Raw genomic sequence first — 20,959 nt, forward strand, 5'->3', positions numbered from 1 at the left:
AGGTTGACCAAATACCCAGGACCACATTGTCCGGATAATGAGATAATCGGGTAAGTGAAACTGAGGATCAGCCACATAATAAAGTTCTCGGATGGTGGAGTTACGGCTGCCACCTGTTGCCAACTTACACCAGTGTTGCCAACGCCCAGCCCACCACCAGCAGACCTCCTCCTCACATACCAATCTTTTTTCTTTCGTGTTTTTAATTGAATTTCTGGGATGACTTTTGGGGCATTTTTTTTTTTTTTTACAGCATTGAGTCAAGTATTCAGTCACGGTGTTGTGGTTTTGTTGTTAGTGTTGGTTGGCAGACGTGGGCGACTGGTGGCAGGTTGACCCCGGCCTCCTGCCCTCACCAGTACTGCGGTAATATATTGGTGTCGTAAACATCTCGGTACCGGCCAGCATGAGTTACTACCTCACGGTTTTATCATGAATTATGTGCCCTGCTCACTGTCCCACATATTAAGTCCACAACATTTAAGATTAAATTTCTCAACAACCCAAACCGGAGATAAATGGTACCATTCATAAATTACACTGCAGGTTGGGTCATACTGTGTAATTTATTAGCAGTTAAAATCTGTAGTAACAACAATGCAATGGGGGGGGGGGAGAGATGTCCAGATAAACGATGACTGTAACTAATCACCGTATTTGTTGTGGTGCTGCCTCAGTGGTGTGTTTTTGCTTCAAGAACATCGCTGGCTTCTTACAGCGAACGACCCCGCCAATACGTCATCAGAGACATTCTAAATTATAGTTCTTCTATAATCTATAACGCCTTAGTACTGTCGCTGGTTCACTGTATGTTGTTTGCATGTTAGTATAGCCATAAAAATGGTAGATGGAACAAAAATTATCCTTTAGAACATATTAAGGCCACCTTTAGTAGGAAGAGCAAAGTAATTCATCCAATTTCACGTTCATGAAATGTGTTGAAAATGGCGTCCTTCCTGATTGACGCCCAGATGAGTTTACGGATTAAAAAAACACTCCATGTTATTAGGTCCCGTCTGTGGCCGGCCAGGAGTAATTAACGTTGTTCGTTCCGTAGTTACATTATGTTCCCGACCATTGTCTCAACAACCAGTATCTCGACTCACTTAAAATTATAACTGGAAACTCCTCTCGTAAGTCCTCAGAGGTAATTACCACGTGGGGCCTCCAGTGATGATTAACCTCACCGGTTGACCAGTTCACCTACCACTAATTTTTAGAACATGTACACATAACTTTGATCATAATAAGGTAATAAAAACGGTTTAAGTTGCTCTCGCTAAAACTAAAGCCCGAGAGATTACTCTTCGGGTTTAGTGAGGCGCTGTGAAATCCATCATCCTGTTGTCGGCTCTTGGTAGAAAAAAGACCCGACGTAGCCAAAGTTTTGCCCGCAGACAACCAAAGAATGATATGAATCTTAAGAAGTAAATGTAAAAATGTAGCCTCCATTAGCACCACGACATTACCCGCTTCTTTTTGTGTGTCTTGCTTCTCCGCACCATCATCAAAGGACATTTTTGGAGCGGGACTTATGGAGTGTGAAATATTTTACCCCGGGGTGATGCACATAGCCCGAGTGTTTGTTCGAGTGAGGAGCTTGTTGAAAAATTGAAAGTGGGAGGATGTCGAGGAGCTGTGGTCATTGTGCCTTGTGGGGGGAAAATACGGGACCCTGAGATGCCAGCAAGTACTGAGTGGTGTGTGGTGTATAGCCTGGGAGGGGAGAGAGGAGGAGGAGCATTGGCTGTTTTTCTTCCCCGACAAAGTGTGCATCACCCGAGTAGTAAAAATAAGTACCACAAACCTTTATGGGGTGTAGAGCTCATCACTCCTTCAGTCATCACGCTGTGGTATATAAGCCAAGTATCCACCTGATAATTAAAATGGACCTGGCGGATGTTGCAGCAGCTGTACTACGGGTTTGGATTCACCCAAGTCTGTACGATATATTTTACTCGTGAATAAAGATGTGTAAATGTATCTAAAGTGTTCGACTGCAACAGAAACACAAAATATGGCGCCCCTCAAAAAAAAAAAAACTAAATTGCGGTTGAAGTTTTACCTGAACTGGATACATTTACGGAGCATCACTTAGGTGGGGGGAGGGTGTGATGACAGTAAGGGAGGAGAGGGGTGAATGAAGAACTTAAGGAAGGGAAGAGGGAAAGGGATGAAGTTGTTAAGGAAGGGGAGAGGGGATGGGGTGAAGGAAGTAAGGAGGGGAAGGGTGGTGAAAGTTGGGAGGGGATGAGTGATAATTACCCCACTTCATCACTGGGAGACTAATTCCGTCCTGCTCACTCGTGGAGGTGATGTCACCCCCACCCCTCCCCCTGGCAGTGGCACTCGCCTGGGGGAGGGGTGGGGAGAAGGAAGACGAGGAGGGGCTGACAGTGTGGTGCTGGGAAGTGTCAGCTACTCTTTAGGAATGTGATGATAGACCCTACAGAAAATAGACAGCTGAGTATGTGTATGTGTGTGCGTGTGTGTTTGCGTGAGGTGTGTGTGTGTGTGTTTGCATGAGGTGTGTGTGTGTGTGTTTGCATGAGGTGTGTGTGTGTGTGTGTGTGTGTGTGTGTGTGTGTGTGTGCGCGCTTATACCCATTAAAATACTTAGTTATCCTTCCTTAAAATCCTCAGGGTCCTCCCTTGTGTAATATCAATGTTTATTTTAAAAGTTACAGTAGAGATGAAAACCTTAGTGAACGATGCTTAATGATCGTGACCGTTGAAACACCGAACTATTACAGCAGCAATTATCACTACACACTAACTACCCATTAAGTTTTTCCTACTCTCCCCGGCATCTTCATTAAATGCCTAACACCTCTCATTAATTAGGTCGTATCGTACCTAACTGATCACTGTTTACAACCACTTTCCACCTCCCCCTACTCCACCTCCTTCCCCTCTCTCTTCACCTCCTCATCCCTTCTTCAGTACCCCACTCCACTCATCTCCCCTTCACCCCACTCATTCCCCACCCACCACCTCCCCCACCCACCACCTCCCCCACCCCCACCCAGTTATTATAGTTGTCACAGATAAGCCAGAGGTATTTGAGCACCGCCAATCATATCCATGGCTGACTACCAGAGATTCATTTATTGGCTGAGGGCGATGTACTCATGTTCCATTATGAGGTTTCGTGTTTATACAGGAGTGCAGTGCTCTCAGCCAATGACTTTATCCCTGGTCGTTATTCGTGGACATGATTGGTGGTGTTTAATTACCCCTAACAAATCTGCGAGGAATATAGTGGGTGTCCAATATACACTTTTTAACTTCATCTTATTATTTGATCTCTCTCTCTCTCTCTCTCTCTCTCTCTCTCTCTCTCTCTCGTTAGTTGTGGTCTTCCTCAGGGTATTGTTCTGTCTCCTATTCACTTCTTATTCCTTAACAATCTTTTTTTTTGTTCTCGACTAAGATTTATTGTCCATGTGTGTGTGTTGGTCTGTCTGTCTGTCTGTGATCTCGAAACTTATCAATACAACAATTTGAAACTTTGTTGGCCTCATATAGGGACACAAGGTCAAAGTTCAGGGGCATTGACCGCGTCATCCTGAAACTTCCCTGCTGTTTCCCTCACCTGTTAAACCTCTCCACTCCTTCGTCGACGACTCGACTCCTCTCCAAGAATAATAATCATGATAGTTAAATATTTCCAAACTCATGCTTTAGTATCAGTCAGATCTAAAAAAAAAACCCACTAGCAACTGATTATAGAATTGAAATAAAAAGTTGAGTTATTGTGTTTTCTTTATCGACAAACAATTTTTATTAGTGGTGTCAATATATTCGTTTCCTCTTAAGATACTGTACACGAGTCGTTATCATCACTACTAAACCAGACACAACAAAATTTTGGTGTTCTCTCCCATCCCGGTACGTCTCTCACCCCATCACATCTTCCTGTCTTCTCTAGCCACCGTGCATATATGGATCACTGGGCCGAGTACGGTATATAACCCCTGCTGTGTCGGGTAATAAGAGATCCAGTTAAATGTTCTTGGTCACATTATCTGGTTCAGCGTCAACAGTGGAGCTCCTCTGGTCTGTCTCATTTCTGATGTTTGTGTTTTTCTTATTTATCTTTACTTCATTAGTTGATGTTCCTTACAACTAGTAGGTATAGTAAACCCCAACACACACACACACACACACACACACACACACACACACACACACACACGACGAGCTTCCTCAAGACCTTTACACACCTGCTGGAAGTTTGCATACCTGCGCTGTCTAATTACATTTTATACCTGCACTGTCTGCATGTTTTATACCTGCATAGACTCTATATACAAACTGTGCGTCTTACCCCACAGTCGAGAAATCCACTCCATTATCTCCCAGTATCCCACGTACAACCCAGTACCATTCTAAACTACCAGTAGCCCGGTAACATCCCTACTCGGCCCAGGAAGCGGGGGTCGTAATGGACCACCCAAGAAATGTGAGAAATTCTGTTGTCACTCCTCACCTTACACGTTCTTGTTCTTAATTAGTGGTGAGCTGGGCTGGGGATGTGGGTAGGGAGGGCTGAGGATGTGGTTAGGAGGGGTTGGCTTTATGGATAGGGGAAAGAGTGTGTGGTTAGGGGAATCGTGGTTGTAGATTAGAGAGGTTGATGTTGTAGGTGGGGGAAGTATGGGGTTGTAGGGGTTGTGGGGGGCAGGGGAAGTTGTAGTTTGGATATGTGAGTTGTGGTGTGGTGTCATCCGGCCACACCCTCTTATCGTTGCTCAGTATTTCTGGTTTCTCTTTGAGTTTGATATTGTTATTATTATACTCCCGCCAGCTGGAGGGTGTAGTGAGTGTGTCGTTGTCCCTGAATGTCAGATTTTCGTCTTCGGTGAGTAACTTAAGTTTCCTAGAACGAGAACATTTCGTATTTTGTGTGAATATAACTTAACGTAACATAATGACCGCACCCGATTTAGAGAGAGAGAGAGAGAGAGAGAGAGAGAGAGAGAGAGAGAGAGAGAGAGAGATATGGTTATTTTAAGTGTGTTGTGGGCTTATCTTGTACCGTCACGGGGACTTTTGTTTCAGTGTTGTTGATCTCAGTGTTTAACCCTTGAGCTGACTTGTCGTGTTTATCAGTCCACAAAAGTCTTCGTATAAGAGAGTTTTTGTTTGTTTTTTGTCCTGTAACTTCTCCCTCGCAAGCCCGTCCATGTCACCTGCCGTCGACAATGGTCCTGCTCTGTACTACCTTGCACCCAGACGTTCGATCACCATATTCAAGTCTTTGTTTATCTTTTAGATGTATTGCTGCTGCCTTGAAGATTGACCCCTTCATATTTTTTTATCACTTGAAGAATCACCACCACATTTTAACCACCCTAACGCTAACCTAACCTAACCTAAAGCTGGGGTGGAGGCTCTTCAGGTGATTTTTTTTCACAATATGTAAGATTATAAAACAAAATTGTGGGTTGTGATATTGTTTTAGCTCATGTTGAGTCACCAGGGTGGGTCTTTGTTGTGACGGTCACTGGGATTAAGGTGACAAGTACTGTAGATCTAACTTTTAAGTCTTATTTTACGACACACATTATTGTCACATGGAAGATGTTCACCACCACATCTCCTTTTCGGAATTCACCTTATCAGGATTTCAAAATTGTTTCCAACATATGCCGATGTAGATTTCCTTACACATTGTCACGGAGTCGTGCCACACACACACACACCAGCACTGCCATCACCGTGTTGACTTTTGTGATCTCGCCGCATTAGACAACGGAAGGCACTTGACTGAGGTTGTTTTATCAGGCATTAATTTTGAATATGGAGTTTGCCTTTTCAACGATAATGCGACCAAAATATGATTCGGTTGGTATTTGACATTGTAGTACTTGGGGGAGACGTGTGTGTATATCTGTGCTTACCTAGTTGCAGGTTTTGTAAGAAGGAAGCCGTAAGTCAGAGGGATGGTAAATAAAAAGTTCGTATCTGTTGACAAAGAGGAAGGTGATACTGAAACAGATAAACTTAGAAGGAGGAAAGTAGGAACACTGAGGGACAGACATGAAGGAAAGGAACAAGAGCTGGATAGTGGACAAGCACTGTGAGTGTAGGGGTAAAGATGTCAAGAAGAGAGGAGGAGGAGCGGCGACCACCTCCCCTTATGAGGCAGCAGGGGTGGGAACGGTCTCGGCCTTGGTACATGGTACGCAGTGAGGAACACACACACACACACACACACACACACACACACACACACACACAGACAGACAGACAGACAGACAGACAGACAGACAGACACACGAATGATAACGAAAGAGGTTTTTCAATAATTGGCAGCTGGAGAATCTTCTTGGAGAGAAAAAGAGGCAGGGATGTTCTGATTTCGTAGGAGATTGAGTTGTTATTTCAAGAACACTGGTGTGGGAAGATATATATTACCAGTGTTGTTGTTTTTATTGTCTGGTGGAGTAAGGGAGGGAAACATAATAGTGTGTCCTCTGAAGGCCAATATAACAAACACACTATCAATATGCCAGATACCCTTACGTAGTGTACCTTGGATAAGACAGACGAAGAAGCGGGATTTAATTGTATAAAAAGAGTTGAATGTCTGCATGTGATATAATCCAGGGTGTTTAGTCTTCAGGAAATCTTAATTCTTTAGATCGTTACCGAGGGTCGTTGTCTTGGTCGTGGTTACATATCCAGTGTTTGTGCTCGCGTTGTTGGTTTTGTGTGGCCTGACCTGTTAAAGTCAACCATGAGTGTGTGTGTGTGGGTGTGTGTGTGTGTGTGTGGGTGTGTGTGTGTGTGTGTGTGTTTAGGTTAAAGGGGTGTGTAGCATTACGCATACCCGAGAGTATTGTGGTGTATTTGGTGTGTGTGTGTGTGTGTTGATATATCTATGGTATGTGTGAGGTGTGTGTCGACTATGTGACTCACCTGTGACGTGTGTGAGGCAGCCCTGGCTTGTGTTTACACTGACTGTGGTCTTTCGTTTAATCTTCTGTTGTGTCAAGGTTTCCTGTACGGTGCCTTGACTGTGTCGTTAATTGTAACAAATTGAGAATCGCCTGAAGATTAATTACCCTAATACTAGCCTAACCTAATATAACCTAATCTAACCCCGAAGTAGTGAAACTTTGGTGAAATATACTAAGAGTTCTAACCTTCAGCGGGTTTTAATTACAAACCAGCAACACATTTAATAAACATCAAATATCATGGACTGACAAACTTTTAATGGGTCTTTGAGGTCTAATTATAATAAAAGTTTTCTTCTTAACCCTGACTCCAATTGGCCGTCTTGCTCCCCTGCCTCTTAACCCTTCCTCGTCTCTCCCTGTTACTCCCTCCCTCTCGTAGTCTGTTCCAGCATACAAGTCCTGACCAAACAGTGGAGGTTGGTCAACAGGGTGGTGAGCGGCGCGCCTCCCCGCCACTCACTCTATTGACACTAGACGGCCACCACCTCCCTCGTGTTGACACAGTAACGCTCACACCACCACAACAGGTTTATATTTTTCTTCCCACTCCCCAGGTCAACATTTGTCAATTTGCCGGTTAAATTACCGTAGTAAGTGGTTTATTAGGCAGATATTTTGTCAGATAATAAGTTGAAGTTGTCTTACGTGCTATATTTAGAGCCTTGAAATCTAAACATTTCCCCTCAACTTTGGTCAACATCTGTCAGTTTGCCAGACGAATTACCGTGTTAAGTGGTTTATTAAGGCAGATATTTTGTGAGATAATAAGGTGGAGTTGTCGTTTATACTATGAATAGAGACCCAGAGATTTTATAAATATATTTCTCTCAGCTTTGATCAACATCTGTCAGTTAAGCAAATATATAAAGTTGTTTATTACGCTAATATTTTCCCAAAGTCGTGATGTTTGTGTGATATAAACTAGAATTAGAGACTACACCTCTTGACCTGGGTTCTCAAGGCTTCCTACGATGAATTGTCCTCATAACTAGAGATGCAAGAATACACCTAACTGCCTAACCTTAGCTACAGCACACAGATAATGTCCAAAATGGCTTAAAACTTAAAATGAGAGTCTACTTTATTACTTATTGTAGTGCACCAGTTTGTAGACATAACCGACTGAATGTTGGTGAATCTGAACCCTGGGCTGAGGTCATAAGTTGTTTTGTTGAATGTTTTGCTACATGGAAATTAGTTTTCCCTTGGTTGAGTACATAGAGTCCAAGATGCCGATTTTCCTTATAACCGAGTCCAAAATCTCATTAAACAAGAGTTCTGAATCCCTATTTTCAAGGATTCTTAAGTTAACCCCTCCCGTCCCTCTTAACTGGAGACAACAGCGAGCTTGCATTACTGTTACGTGCCAGGGTAGATAAGACACTGTTAGGGCCATCATCGTACAGCAGTTAAAAGCAAGTCCCTTAAATACTCTGTTAGGGGTGAAATCTAACGTCAGAACCTTAGAGAATACTGAACCAAAACCAGTAAGTACTATGAATATGGATGTTCCTCGTTAAGTAAAAAAACAAAACCACAATTATATAACGTCTCAAAAAATATTATACTAAACGTGTACCTAAATAAAAACGTAAGATTTAAACACTAAACAGAATTAAGGTAGAGAATAATAGTATCTCGTGAAGATTAGGCCCCCACAGCTTATTACACCTTATTCTAACCTAACCTAATCACCTAGGTAGCGTTAGGGTGTATAATCATCTGGTGAAATAACCTTGTTGGGGGGGGGGGTAATTTTCAGGTGATCCGACACATCCTCAGTTATGAGAAATAGTTGGCATAAGAACCTTTGAGAATCTTATCCCAGGACAACAACAAACACTCAGACTACACACCTTGGTCATGAGTGGACGTGAATCCGTGTTACTCATGAGTGTCGACAGCCTCATGTAGCCAGCCCGCCACACCAAAACGAGGGACCTATAAATACCGGAGTGGTCGATTAAGATAAAAGTTCCATCAGATAACAGGGAAAGTTTTACGAGGGAGAGTGTGTGTGTGTGTTTGACCCCGGCGTCGCTGACATACTTGGTCCTCGCGCCTCCCAACTCCCTGGACTGGTGGCGCCACTTCTCTCAACCTCACAATGGTTTTTATCAAGTGTTCACCAAATATTGAACAACAAAGAACATATCACCCATTCTTCGTGTTCAAATCTCTCCATACGTGTGTCAGATTCCTCAGTTATCGAGTCTATTGTTTACATAGCCCTTCAAGTGTTAACATTACACGGGGAAGGAGGGAGGATTTGGTGAACCGAGTGTATGCTAATTAGCCGGGGGTCCCCAGTCCTCTTGAAAGTGTGCCCCGGCTACTGCACACAAATAGACCCGCGTTTGTTTTGTTTGGGCGTCTTGTTAGCGACCTGGTGGGGATTCTTAGTAGTTTTTTATTCCCTGTTTATTGGCCTGGGAGTTGTACGTAGCCATGTTTTTCATTCCGGGAAAGTTTACAGCGTCCGAAAATGTAAATAAATGATATTGTATCACAGACGCCCACACCTTGTACGTACACCACCACCACCGACGTACATACATAGTAATGCACTTTTGCTAAAACACACACACACGCACACACACACACGTCAACGTTCATACATGCAGTACAAACACTTAACGTAGGTAAATACAGGACCTCAAACATTATCTGTGTGTTAAGGTAATGTTATACCTGTGTGTGTGTGAGTGCTGGCGTATAAACACTTGCTGGTGCACATGTGTTAAACCTGAAGACGTCCACCAAAGTTCAATGATCACTTCTTCTCCCCGTCACCCACCAGCCACACATCTGTCTTCTTATACTCTTTTCTTTATTACCAAACTCATTAAGTGTTTTTACCGTCCTACTGCGGTGCGTTTTCCCGCTAAATTTCACATCTCCTTAGTGGCACTTTTCAAGGAGGTGAATCATGAGCTGTCTACTCTCCCCTCCCTCTCCTCCTCCTCCTCCTCCTCCCCCCCTCCCCTCCCCTCCCCTCCAGCTGTTTGGGGGCGCGCCAAAACATGGAGGTTAGCTATAAAAAAAAATAAACAAAGCAAGATGACTTTATTAATATCCAGTATACTTTATAGACAACTGTTAATGAATGAAACACCTGATTAAATACCTTCCCACTTGGATTTATCTAGTTTATGTATATGCAGTATACAGTATATAGTATTGTTATTGTAAATTTACTTTCTTGAATTAGGTATTTGTTGTTGTTTTTCTTAAGTGTACAGTTTTTTCTGAGTGTGTGTTTGCATATTTTCTTGTCATGAATTTATGGTGTTTGTGGTACTGGCAGAGTGACTAAGGGAACACTACTCTTAAGATTCACCATTTAATGCTTATTAGCGCTGGGTCCAAGTGTATACACCGCTTATCTTCCTGTCAGGCTCAAACCCCCTCGCCTGCCCCCGTGGGAGTGTCCGGGAAATAAACATATACTTCATTGTCTATACACCAGCTCTCTCTGTCTGCCCCGCCCCGCCCTTCTCTTATACCCCTCTCTGCCCCCTCCTCACCCCCCTCTCAGTCTTTACACCAGCCCTCTCTTGTACCTCTCCGTTTCGTTTGTGAAATTGCGCAGTTCGTGAGCTGGAGAGTCATTTTGTCTAGTTCGTGAAATGGGTACCTAACTTAGCCCAACTTAATGTAACCTAACCGAGCACATCTGACGAATTTGACAAAATGACCTTATTTAACCTAACCCAACGTCGCCTAGGTTAGATTTGGTCAGGTTAGGTTAGGTGTCCATTAAACAAAATGCATTGAGCGTTCCATACATATTAAAAAAGCTCATCGGGGATCGTGTGAGCGCTAATGACCCTATTAATTTTTACCGCGTACTGTAGAGCAGCAGTTACAGTAGTTCATATTGCAAGAAACTCTGGTACACAAAAGGCGAGAACCCAGACCACGGTGAGAGATGAGTGTACAAGTGATCATTGTCGAATGTTAAAACTGTTCACCTGTACAATTGGATTATTTAAGAGAGAGAGAGAGAGAGAGAGAATTGACGTAATGATTTTAAAAGGTCCTATTGTTTACAGTACACAGACTCTCTCTCTCTCTCGTCTTGCACTTTTCTCCCAACTATATAGCCCAGAGGCCCTTCCAGGGTTCACCTCCTCGAGGGATGGTACAGTGATTATCTTGTTTTTAAGTCAACCAGTCAGGTAGCCTCTTCACTTACCAGGATTATTATTCATCGTTGGAGCCTCTGAGTCTGGAGCTGGGGTCTGAGAGTCATGGATTAACAATTTTATTTGACCTTAATTGGGGATAAGAAAATGAGTGTTCTTAGTTGCGGTGTAGTCACAGTGCGACTTCGACGCCATTTCGAGAGTGAATTTTTTTTATGGGTTTAATGAGCCGGGAAGAGTTATAATACAGGTATCTTCTGTACGGGGAAGATTTAGCGGTCGTGTTTGTAAGTGTACAAACAGCTGTGACGTCACTGAGAGACCTGTTTTTATCACTGTCCACGTCCAGAAAGCAACTTAATTATATACTGTCGAGGTATTTTAATATTATATACTTTTTTTACGGCCGTAAGAAAGAGTTTATTAGGCCGTAACCTGTGTCGTCGGGTCTAACACTGACACACGTAACATCTTTATTTCATTTATTTCTTTCAGTGAAGTTCTAGAATCTAGAGGGGAAAAAAAGGAACCTTGATGATTACAATGTACAGTTATTTATAGTTGTGTTTTTGTGCGGTGGTAAGGAGGGCCTTGTGGGGCAGTTACCTGCAGATATCTTGAGGTGGCCGTAACTCGCCACGCACCGCTGACCAACACCAACCCAGGGATGCCAACCTCACCCACCTGCAGCCTGCGAGTCTTGTGGTCTCTATTACACGCTGCCACTCACGGATTATGTGCTAGGATGATGTCAAGCATTTGTGAGCCTCATTCTTTTATATATCGTGTATACAGTATGTGTAACTGTATTTGGGAATTGTAACTGCTGTACTCTTTATTACATGCTGACAGTCATTCCGTATTTGCAAGAATAAAATCAAACATTCCTTCTTTTGTGATCTGTTAGGGGAAGTATGGCTACAGGCACTTTATATTAAGTCTTTGGTACCCAAGGAGGCAGCGTGAGCGACGCTACACTCGATCGCCTTGATTTCCTCAACTGTAAACTGAGGTACAGTACACTGGTCGGAGTGGGAGTGCCCCGGGATCGAACCAGTGGTCCTTTAAGATAGAAAGCAAACTCGTTATCTACTCCACCGCCTTATTTTTTTCCTTGCTGGTAACCATGAAATATATACAAGAATAAGATCAAGTATCTTTGACTTTCGTCTTGTTTACATATCCAGCTTTGTTTTGTATCATGATGACGAACTCTTAGGACACCTGGAGATTAACCACCCGACCTTAACCTAATCTAAAGGTGATCCGAAAAATTAGCAAGGTCATTGTTTGTACTGATGTTGGTTTATATTAAATAATTGAGGCGATTCATTTCAAACTTTCCTCAGTTTTGGTGTTGTGTTTAAGAGGATATTTACTGTTAACATTATTTTCCTCATAGTTATTATTATTGTCTGTTTGTGCTTTAACGACAGGTGTGTGCGTGTGTGTGTGAACAGAGGTGAAGAGGTGTGAGAGAAGGACGGAGAGGTAGGAGAGGTGTGAGGAGGAATGGAGAGAGTTAAAGAAAGGGCTGGAGTGGGTTATACATGGGGTTATTGAGAGGGATTTGAGGAGATTAGTGCGTTAGAGAGGATTAGAAAAAGGTTTTGGGAGAGAGAGAGAGAGAGTTCGGGGTATAGTAAAGGGCAGACAGATACCCCAGTAGAGAGCGTGTACGTCACCGTGGGGCATGGGCAGGGCAGGGCAGGGCAGGGCAGGGCAGGGCAGAGGCAGGGCAGGGATGGGGCAAGACGGGGTAGAGGGAGGGCCGAGCAAGGCAGGGCAGATACAGGGCAGGGACGGGGCAGGGGGAGGGCAGTGCATGGCAGAGACGGGGCAGTGTGGTTCACGCTCTGGTGAGCACCGAGTGAGTAACTAATCCCTATCACGTTCCTCTACTCTTTGTTGTGGGACCGACAGCTTGCGTCTTGCTACTTGAGCTAGTGGTGTGTGTGTGTGTGTTATTACCATCTATTAAGTACCGAGTGTATGATTCCTTTATTGTCGTTAAGCTGCGTCTAACTCGTACAGTTTCAGTGCCATGTGATCGGTACCAACTGAGGTGTAGTGATCGAACATATCTCTTCCTTATATTCAAACAGCATTAATATCAGGAACCAACAGAGACAACAAAATAATTCAACATATGTTTTACCAAATTCGTTGCGCAAGAGCGGATACCTATTGTCGTGTACTTGTTACTGATACATAATAATCGAACACATGTTTTGCCAGATTCGGAAACCTTTATATGTATAACCTGACTTAATACCACAGTGGTTAGGTGGTGTTAGAGGGAGGAGAGGTGAGGGGGTAGCTTGAGGCTGTGGGGTTAAACCAATCCAATTTGCCAAAACAGATGAGACACGCTAAGGTATAACTTGGGTGTTGGACGTCTTCACTGTCTTATCCGTCGTCTAAATGGGTTTGTGTGAATGACTAATGAGTTTATGTCGACTTGAAGCTGTTTTTTTTTTTTTTAAGGATCTCGACAACGCATGAATAGCTGTTGTTGTTGTTTTCATTTTGGAGGTTAGGTTAGGTTAGGTTCATTTTCTTAGAGTTTTGAGTTTGTTTGAAGCTTTGGAGACGACTGCGGTGTACTAATCGATAAATTTAGACATTAAGTGATAGTCTTGGAAATGGAAAATAAGAAAAAATGAAATAAGATGGAGAAAAAATTGGCTTTGTGTGTGTGTGTGCGCGCGCGTGTGTGTGTGTGTGTGTGTGTGTGTGTGTGTGTGTGTGTGCTAGAGGGTGTGAACGCAAAACATGCACAGTATACGAGTCCGACTACAGAAGAAAAAAAAACTTAGTGTGAACCCTGTGAGCGGACGCGGGCCAATGGGTGTAATCTGGGCCTCTGGGGAACATGTTTTAATGTCTTCTTCAGCAGTGTGGGTGAGCAACTCCCCGATGGGACGATAACGTGTTGAGTGTAGCGGCACTTGGCTGATGCTTATCACCCCTCGTAAGTGCCCACCACCCCTGCCCCCACCCTACCCTCCTCCCCCACCCTACCCTCCTCTCCCACCCTACCCATCTCTCCCCTACCCATCTCTCCCACCCTACCCATCTCTCCCACCCTACCCTCCTCCCCACCCTACCCTCCCCCCCCTACCCATCTCTCCCCCTACCTCCTCCCCCACCCCCACCTCCTCCCTACCCTTCCTCCCCCATCTTTCGCTCCACCCAACTCCACTACCCTCTCTCCTCTTCTCTCCCATCTTCTCCTCCTTCTCTCTCCATCCCTCCCTATCTCCTCTCTCTTTCTCATTCCCCTTCCCACCTTCCTTTTTCTTTCCCCTTATTCTCCCCCCCCATTCCCTCCTACATTCCTCTCTCCTTCCCTCCTTACCTCCCTCATGCTTTCCCTCCTCCCCCTTCTCTCCTTCCCTCTCCATCTTCTCCCCACCTCCTTCTCTCATTCCCATCCCATCCCCACCCCTTTCTCTCCATCTCTTCCCATTCCCTTCCCAACCCTAGTCCCTCCACCCAAACCCGCCCATCGCCTATCCAACCCCCCCCCCCACCCCATTCCCACCCTAAGCCTCCCCCACCCTCTCGTGTGTAGACCAGCTTTGCAAATTAGCACTATGGACGGTGGAGGTATGGGGGTGGGGGGGTTGTTGTAGGTGGAGGGAGGGAGATGACGTTGTAGTAAGGGGGCGGGTGGAGGTGGGGGCAGTGGGAGTTCGCAGTACCTGTGTGGTAAGTAATGGTAGGTGTGGGGAGACAGGTGATAATGTAGGGTTAAATTTACGCTCTTACTGTCGTGTGGATGTGCCGATAGTAGTGGTGGTGGTGGTGGTGGTGGTGGTGGTAGTAATAGTAAAAATTATGGTAGTAGTAAAAATGCTAATGGTACAGTAGGTGTAGTTGTGATAGCAAAGAGCTTCTAGGATAAAATTATTTCACTGGACCATCTCCCCGCCAACCACTGACGGTATGCGAGGCCCCAGATGTAACATGCTTTGCCACTGGCAGTTTTGTGTGGTTATAAATTGTCGAAGCTCCCTTAAGAAATGTCCTGGTATGTCGTTTTTTCGCTTCCCCAAAGATTGAAGAAAGAAAGGTAAGATAACATGAGTTGCTGTACTTTTGGTTTGCGGTCACTGAAAGACAAGATTTATGGGTAGTAATTTGGGAGTCCAGTTGCTACTGTGATGACTATCGCGGCAAATATAACCGTTCTGAAGGCTAACGTTTGGTGCTTAGTAAATAATATTAATCCCAGTACATCCACCCTTCAATAGTAGGTCATTACGATAGTTTGTAACAACATATAGACCGGTGGAGGCCAGGTGCACCTTCAGTTACTTTGGTGGACGAGGTTTCAACCATATGATTCTGCACATATTTGTTTGCTGTGGGCTGGGGTGAGATACTCTGGTAATCTATTGGCTACTGGTGTTAGTATAGTAGTCTCGTAGTTGGTGGACCAGGTCAGGGTACGGAATTGTTACCCCTCATCGCTGAACATGTCGGCAGTGACTCGATGCTAGTAACTGAAGCTCGAGTGTCACGGTAATGAGTCTGTTGTTACCAGTCATCTACAGCACAGGCCGAGATGATGTGTATCGATAGTACTGAGAAACCATAAAATATTTACATTCGGTTATACGTAACGAGTCAAGTTACTGAAGCGTCTGTTGTGCGGGAGGTTGAAAATGGTTTTATAACGATAGTAGTAGGAGTAGTGACATTGGTAGTAGGGTACGGTAACTACTTTTGTAAATGGTGGTGAAGGTGTGGCTATAAGAGGAGGTTAGAGGCCATGTTTAAAAAATAAGTACTGTAGTAGTAATAAAAGTAGTCGTAGTTGTTGTGGTGATAGTATTACTACTGTAGCAGTAACTGTATATCAAGTGACTCGCTAATCGTTGATGGGAGATTTAGTTAAAAGATTCCTACTTGAATCCTTTTCTTTTAACTGGGAATAGAAGAAACTTATCATAATTAACTCTAGTCTCAGCGTAGTTTTGTCGCCATCTTTCTTCTTTATCGTAAGTTCTCACATTAACTTGCGACCGTCTGGGGGAGGGGAGTGGTTGACCTCAGTGTGTCGGGTTTCCCACGCCTTTCACTCCCTGCGTCTTATCTCTACCAGTTCAACCACACTCACCATTATCCACCTATACCACTACCCGCCCTCTCTGTGTGTGTGTTCGTTCATATGTACAGTCAAATGCTTCTGTATACATGTTTACGTCCGTATGATTATGCGTTTGTATTTATAATATTGTGCATATGTATTGTCCGTATGTATATCTATATTCCTGTGTATACATGGTTATTTAAGTGTGTGTCTGTTTACACATATTTAGATAACTCGCCGTTGTGTGTGTATATGCAGGATGTATATATTTGTATCCGTACATATGGTTGTATGTCTGTATATACATGATAGTGGTAGTCCATAACCTCTATAAATATACCAGTTTATATACCCGACTATGTGTCTATATACATAATATATATAAGTATAAGTCTGTGTATGTCTATGTGCACCTGTACCGGTTAATATAATCAAGAGCGAGATCTAAAACACCCTCACCAAAAAACAATACAATCAGCCAAGTCAACAGTGGTAGAAGTTACCCCTGACGCACCATGATCCCATAAAAAAAAACTTTCTTAAATCCTAAATATATTCGCGCAGTACAGCAATAAACGCGCTTTTATACCTCACAGCTGGAGAGAGAGAGAGAGAGATTGATTTAATGCCTTCCCTGAAAAACCACTTGATGGGCAAAAATCGACCGAAATTGCTCCTAAAGTTGTCAAGGAGATTTTGATGAAGTCATTATACTGTGGCGGGGTGTGGACGTGACGAGGCTGCAGGGAGGGAGACCAAGATTGAATTATTTCTTGTTATTCTTGGTTGAGGTAAGAGAGTGTATTTGGTCCCTTCAACGGAGACCATTATTCCTTATTGTGTTGTTAACTTGTGTCTGTCTATCTCAAGGAGCCCAGGATGAAGCTATTGTATTGAGGTGGACTGGTGAGGATGTGTGGACGTGACTGGACGGAGAGAGAGAAGAGGAGGGGGGAGAGGGAAGAGGAGGGTACAGAGGAGAGAAGAGGAGAGGGAAGAGGAGGGAGAGAGAGAGAGAGTATCCTGTAGTGAGAGAAGAGGAGAGGGAAGAGGAGAGAGAGAGAGAAGAGTATCCTGTGTAGTAGAGAAGAGGAGGGAGAGAGAGAGAAGAGTATCCTGTAGTGGGAAAGAGAGAAGAGGGAGGCAAAAATTGAATTGTCTTTCTATTAACATTTTTTTTTTCAGTTGTGGTGAGACTTTTTTTCACAATGAACTCTTCACTATAATTGACTGTTGTCTTGTTAATTTGATCTCTTGGTGTGTCTGTGTGTCTGTTACTTTAGGTTAGGTTAGGTTAGTCTTAGTATGTGTTGTACCTTATGGGTTAGGCGCTCTGTCTGTATGTTATCTTTGTCTATAGTTAAGTGTGTTTTTTGTGTCTGTGTGTAATCTTTTTGCTTTCGTTCAGTCTGTGTTGATCTGTCGGGTATAGTTTGCACTGAGTTTCGTTCAACAGAGTCGTCCAACATCGGGGGGTGAGAATGTTCCTCACGGTAGTACACGGACTGGGTTCTCCTTTTGAGGATTCCAGCCTTTATTTTCCTGGCTCATGTTCCATAAAGAGGTGTCTGTGTGTAGGTACCTTCTTCACACACACACACACACACACACACACACACACACACTCAGCCAGTCGGTCTCCAAAATCATTATAGTGTTAACTTTCAACTCCTGACGTGTCCCCGTGAATTTACAAGGAAAAATATATATGATTGGGGCACATTTATTTTAATGCCTCTCTCTCTCTCTCTCTCTCTCTCTCTCTCTCTCTCTCTCTCCTACCGTTATCATCTCATTGATCTGATTTCACTATAAGCTTCACTCTCTCCCTGCCATCCTCAACCCTTCACTCACAGAACCAGTTAGTAATCGTGCCCCTCGGCCCTACATGATAAACCTGTGCTCAAGGCACTCAGAGAGAGAGAGAGAGAGAGAGAGAGAGAGTTCAACCTCTGTGGTAGTTATGAGCGGCCCTATGTAAAACTCGCAAATTAAAATATTTCAAAACATTATCTGTATTTAGGGGAGGTGGGTATGTGAATACCTTTGTCTTCCTAGGCCAGGCACCGGTCTCCAGGTATGTCAATAAGTTTAGTCAAAACCCATTTAAATGAGTCATCACAAAAATCTAGTTTGTTACTTAAAATGGCTTCGGTATCTCCTTAAGGGGTTCATAACTCTGGGTTCGGGGGTTCGGTTGTGGGTTTCAGACGTGACCGGTGTAAGCCTCTCCCAGGCCTCCCGTCTTAAGCACCAAGCCCTTGATTCTTTGTAATGAAGACGGATCTAGTTTGTTGTGAGGCGAGGCGGTGTTGTTATAACTTATATTTGTCTTCCCTTTTTTCTTCTGTGATGCTGCACCTTTATTTTCTTCACTTTTTCTTCTTGTTACCTTTGTTACTTTTTTATAACTGCCCTTCTGTTTATTCTTTCCATTGTTGATTCTTCTTCTTCCACAAGAGAACTAGTTTGTTGTGATTTACGATTATTTTTGTATTGTTCGTAGTGGTAGTTACTAACCCGCTTTGTTTTCTTTATCTTCAGGAAGTGGAGAGAGCGAAGTGTGAACCTCAGGATCAGACGTCGAGAGTACTCAGGGCTCACACATCACAACAACCACGTCACAGAAGACTTTGGAAGTCAACAAGATCGCTACAGAAAATCTAGGCGGCAACAGGAATATTACATAAAACGTTAAAACATTATAAATAACGTCACTATAAAGGAAACGTCAGAAAGAACAGACAAGAAAAGTGAAAACAGAAAAGAACATAACAGAAACATAAACGTTAAGAGACAAAAATGACGACAGAAATAATAAGCACAAAACGTAAACACTGATAACAGCATCACTAATCGTAGACGTTTAAGGTGTCAAAATAATGATGATCTGGATTCGTGAACATGGCTTCTTCATGGATCAACTGGACAGAGAGATGTAGTCGTGTGTTCCCTGGGTTTCTCGTATCTGTACAGCCAGAAAAATTACCACAAAGGTTCTGATTTATCTAGATCTTCTCAGAGATATACGGGAACTTGGAAGACTGTTTACCGTGTATTATTTTGTGAAATAGTTGAAAAGACGGGGTCATTAGCCTTCAGAACAGAAATCGGTGGAGACATTACGTGTTTTCCTCTACAATATACAGAGTCGTGTTAGTTTGACTTCTTGGAGGAATCAAATGTTAACTCGCCTCACAGTTCTTCCTGAAAGTGACGCTATATTGATCAGTTTGGTGCTGCGGGATGAATACTGATTTAGACACAAACTCTGAAGCAGAATGTTGAGATGTGATTATCAGGGAATTTTATAAACGGAAGTATTTGTGTTGGAATGCTGTTCAAGGACCTAATGCAGACTATTAAAACAAGTGAAAGTCTCTCGTACAGTGAAAGTGCTGACAGTCTCCTAATAAATTGGAAACTGACGCTGATAGTCAAGAAAGGAAAGATGACTTGGTGTTTAGCAGTTCTCCAACAAGAAATATTTGACGACGACGACCAGAGAGGAAAAACTCTTAGGTAGCTGTAAATTTTATATAGTTTTAATTGTACTTAAAACAACATGGACACTTACCGGGAGTTGACCTTGAGTGTGTGTTAAGGTTAGTTTACAATACCAAGGAAAGATAATGAGTTAGATGATGAGAGGTTTATGATATGTTTAAAAACTTAACTAAATTGAATGGATATATAGAACTTACAAAGAAACGTCTGCCTGCCTGTCTGTCTGTCTCTGTCTGTCTGTCTGTCTGTCTGATGGTGAAGCTTGATACAGCAGATTAGTGTTTAGTCATGTCTTAAAGGAAAAAAATATATATAAAAAAACCTGTCTATTTATATCTGATAAGCTGAAGCCGTTACCCACTTTTGAGTCCATTATGTGAAGAAACGTAATGTACAGGTGGAAAGTGGGCAGTTCTACCAGGTGAGGAGAGGACATCAGTACAAATTGAAGATTGGAATGTACAAATTGGCACAGTACAGTACATCTAAAACTGGAATACTTTAAATCCAACACTAAACTAACCTCTTGAGTAATAGTCTTTACAGATGTGGGTGTTGTCTCCCAAACTTGTAGACCAAAATAAAAAAAATAAAAGAATTACTTGAACTGTGTGAATCAGACATGTGAACAAAACTACTACATATTTCTTTAAAGTCTGAAGTGTATTACAGAGATGTACAGGAAGGCACAGGACTCTACAGCAGCTAGAAGATGTAGACGGAGATGTAGATCAATTAGATGTTCAGTGAATTGTTGAGGGCGTCAAAAGTCTCTCTACCAGTACTTCGTATAAGTAAGTCGGTTAATTCTTCTCACTTTGTTTGCGCCCATTGTCACGTTGCACAAGTATACTATCTGTAAATATTTTTTTTTAAGTTAAGATTTACGTGGTTAGGATTCCAAGTAGTAGGGAACGTTGTTATACCTCATTCCAATTGTGTGTTTGTGTCCAATTGTGTGTCTGTGTCCAATTGTGTGTGTGTGTCCAATTGTGTGTCTGTGTCCAATTGTGTGTCTGTGTCCAATTGTGTGTTTGTGTCCCATTCAGTGTGTTTGTGTGTCCCATTTAGTGTGTGTCCCATTTAGTGTGTGTCCCATTTAGTGTGTGTCCCATTCAGTGTGTTTGTGTCCCATATTCAGTGTGTCTGTGTCCTGCTCAGGCTTATACCAGTGTGTCCTGTTCCTGGTTGACTGTGCGGTCTGTAGTGGAGGAAGTTAGACTATACAGTAT

General features: G+C 43.1%; 1 protein-coding gene across 3 annotated transcripts in view; it reads left to right on the forward strand.

Moving 5' to 3' along the window:
• LOC121855397 (growth arrest-specific protein 1-like) overlaps nucleotides 1-20,736 on the forward strand; it is a 55,765-nt gene extending 35,029 nt beyond the window's left edge. For 2 of the 3 annotated variants that reach the window (XM_042350298.1, XM_042350297.1), the window contains exon 5: nucleotides 18,765-20,736. The gene's annotated coding sequence lies outside the window, so the exon portion shown is untranslated. Of the gene's footprint in view, nucleotides 1-2,187; nucleotides 2,200-18,764 lie in introns of those variants that run through there. The other variant, XM_042350299.1, reaches the window with a different exon arrangement.
• Nucleotides 20,737-20,959: the final 223 nt, after the last annotated feature.

This window comes from Homarus americanus, unplaced genomic scaffold (genome assembly GCF_018991925.1).
Source record: "Homarus americanus isolate GMGI-L3 unplaced genomic scaffold, GMGI_Hamer_2.0 scaffold41444, whole genome shotgun sequence".
Taxonomy (NCBI): Eukaryota; Metazoa; Arthropoda; class Malacostraca; order Decapoda; family Nephropidae; genus Homarus; species Homarus americanus.